Source organism: Egretta garzetta, unplaced genomic scaffold (assembly GCF_000687185.1).
Source record: "Egretta garzetta isolate BGI_Z169 unplaced genomic scaffold, ASM68718v1 scaffold5, whole genome shotgun sequence".
NCBI classification, from domain to species: domain Eukaryota; kingdom Metazoa; phylum Chordata; class Aves; order Pelecaniformes; family Ardeidae; genus Egretta; species Egretta garzetta.
The window spans coordinates 1,394,596-1,398,216 of NW_009259707.1; positions in this window are offsets into that span (position 1 = coordinate 1,394,596).

The window sequence follows — 3,621 nt, forward strand, 5'->3', positions numbered from 1 at the left end:
GAAAGATTTTTAGTATATTAAACAGTCCAGGAAGGGTTTGAGGTTATAAGCATAAGTTCTGTAAAGTCTATAAATAATTTAAAAAGAGAATATAAAAATTTTTGAACTGCTGAATATCAACTTGCTAATGACTTTAAATGATCCATTTTCTATTAGTTCTAATTCAGGAAGTGGGATGATTTTACAATACATATTTTCTTCACATAAAAAATAAATTTTAGCTTCATATACTCTTGTCATTTTTTATTTTTTTTAAATGCACATTTTGGAATCTAGACTACATCTGGGTGACTCCTTGGTGAAAAAGAGACAGATACTTCTATAAGCACGTTCTTTTTCTTTTTTTACCCTGAAATCATGTCTTGCTCTACAGGACTTCAAGGAAACGCAATTATTTCTGCCCCCATCAGAGAAGCCACTTAGATTCTTAAAGGTGAGCATTTGCTTAAGTGCTTTACTGATTGAGCTTTTATTGCACAATTAAAAAAAAAAAAAAGTCCCTTGTCCCCTTCACGATTAAAAAAATAAATCTAAAGAAACTGCGCACCGTACGGAGCAGTTTGACCTGCAGAAAACATTCTGCGAGGCATCTTAATGAAACGCAAAGGGTACTTCTAAAATCTTCAGTGTTCACCAGCCGGTCGCCTCGTTCATCAACCCACCAGAGCTAATTAGGAACAAAACCCAACTACCAGACCCCTGGGGGAGGCTCCAGCGCGCAGCTGGCCCCAGCAGGTGGCGCTGTTTTGAATAATTTGGGCCAGGACCCGCGGTGCCCGCAAGACGCTCCCGCCCCGGGAGATTCCGGGTGCCCGCAGCCCCGGGGGGTGCCCTTAGCGCTGCCGGGGGTTCGGTCACGGTACCGCACCCCATCTTTCAGCCGTCCTCGACCCGGTGGGAGAAGGCGTTTGCGTTCTCCCAAGTTAGAAACGAGTTGTCGACGCTTGCTGAAGCGACCAAGGGTTCGATGCTGGCAAGGAAAAGCGATGGGCAGCCTGTCGTGTAATTGTAATGGGGTTTTCCGCCTGCTGCTTTTACCTGTTGCTTCGCTTCATAATAACTCGTGTGTGTCCCCCCCCAATAACTCTTCCCCCCATTACGGTTTTCAGGAAATTCAGCGTTCATTCACAAAGTCACAGCAGAATCTGCTGCTGGCGTCAGCGATAAGAAATGCCCCTTCCCTGATACCTCGTGAGGTGCTTGGAAGCGGCTGCCTTGTCTCTGATGTGGGGTGAATTCACCCCGTACCTGTACGAGACCGCTGACCTGCTTCCACAGGGACTGACGTGCTCAATCTATGAAGGAGCTCAGGGACTGGAAAACTTAACTTTCAGGTACCCTATTGCCTAATAAAATTCTCTGTCTTGATTTAGAAGCTCAGGCTTCCTTGAATGGGAGGAGTTTGGTGTCAAACGGGAGTTGGTGTGCACATTTGGGCTAGGCAATGCTGCTTTTCAGTTTTTATTTGCTATTTGTGTTAGTGGATTCTCTTCGGAAGCTTGGTGCTTAAATCATGCCGCCCTTTTCTGGTGAAAAAACAAGGGTATTTTTTGGATCTGGGAGCGCTTTTTGGCTCCTGGCTCTTTGGTATTGACCTGACCTTACTCTGATTCCTGGGAAGGGAAGTGTGGGTGCCCTCGCTACCTCAAAAAATAGGGAAAGTAGACATGGGCATGGGGAAGAGCTTGGCTGTGAAGTACTGAAGGGATTACAGGGCTTCCTTCCCAGGATTCTGGGATCTGGGGGACCTGTCTTTTCATTTATGCTCATTATTAAGCAGATGGGAACCCTGAAAACAGATCCTTTCCCTCTTGTGCCACTGGGTATAGCAAACCACCAAGTTTCTGCATCCTTGTGCTGGAAGAACCTGCAACTATTCTGCAGGTTGCCACAGTCATCCAGTCATCTGGGATGAGCCCTCTCTATAGGGTAGATCCTTCTCTCTGGTCTGAGACCAGCACGAGGAATTCTTGGTTTTGGTCCTTTCTTTTGGACCCAGTCCACCTCAGCTGAGAAACAAGTGCTGGTTTAAAGTCTTGGTTTTTCTTTTCTTTTTTTTTTTTTTTTTTTTCTTGAGGTATTTGTTGGCCTGTGGACTAGAAACTGGAGTTGGGTGACTGGTGTAATCACTAGCCTATTGCCCAGATTAATCTCTCCAACACTTGGGCCAACACCTATTAAGATAAATTACATAAAAGTGGAACAAGAGCCTACTTGGAGGAGGGAAGATCATAACCATACAGCCTTGTTGAAATTTCCATTGCATGGAAGGCAGGAAGAAATCTCTCCAGACAGCCATGGAACTGGATTTGGTGCTCCTAGCAAGTGGAAAGAGCATTTGTTTGGAGGTGGGGGCAGCCCCCTCCCTCGTAGGTAGGCTGATGCCTCTTTCCAGGAGAGAGCAGGGCTGCAGGCAGCAGAGTAGACATCATCCCTACCTTTCTCCTTTGAGCCCCTGTTGTTCTGCTCAGGCAGCTCCCCGCTCAGTGTGCAGGTTTTCATAGCTACTACTTTTAGCCCTATGCAAGATCCAGCCCTCTGCCCTTCTGCAGTCCCAGCCTTCATCGTATCCTTTTCCCTCCAAGCACTGATTTTGCCTCTTTTTTTTTTTTTTTTCTTCTCATCGCTGTCTGGTTTTGTTTCTCTTCTTGGGTGGAAGATGCAGAGAGGTCATCTGCCTTCAGAAATCCCAGTTTCCCCATTTTTTGTTATTTCTTTGATAGAACCTTACTTGGTTATTTGTGAATGGTGCTCCATCTTGATGGTGCTGGCCAGACATCAAGTGGGGGAGGGCTGCCTTCACCAACTGAGTTCAGGGCAATGACATGGCCTAAATTGTGTAAATGATGGGCTTTAGCAGAGGAAAAGGATAACTTAGGCACTTCTTTCTTAGAAGTAAAATAGCCTTCACTGAGCAGTCTTAGGTCCTGCAACTTTTCTATTTTTAAAAATTTCAGTGGGAATTTGAATTGGGGTTTTCCAAATGCCTACAACAGCTGGCTCACTATGCTGTATGTCACCCTTCAAAAACCCCAAACTAGGGCCAGCCAGTGACCAGGAAACACTGGATTCTCCCCCACCTCTATCCCCAGGCAAACAATTCTGTAAACACAAAATTTCAAACAAGTAAACCTGAATATTGTTCATTGCCATTTCCTGCTGTGGTAAGTAGTTTAAGGTCATCTTTTCTGTATTTATAATGTATGGCTTAAAATACAAACACCCTTTGTTTGTGCTTTGTTATTGTCTGCACCACTGAATGCTTTCACGGATATACACTGCGATAAAGGATGGCTTAGAAATTCAATGTAAAAAGGCAGCCAGCGCCACTGGGGAATAGAGTACTCTACCAATCAAGACATAGCCTCCATTGACCAGGTTCACAATGTAATGCTTTTTCTAAAATGTATTTAATGCGGGGCTGAAATTTATGCATCATAAAGGGACAAGACAAAAACCACCTTCCAGTCCTTTTCAGCCTTTGGTAGAAGCATTGATCAGCGATTTAATTAGAACCATAGAATTAAATATTTAGTTGTCTAAATATGCAAGGTCTGCCGCAGTTTTGCCTGGAAGTGAACACAGGGACCTTCCTGGACATCCTGTTCTTACTTTTCTTTC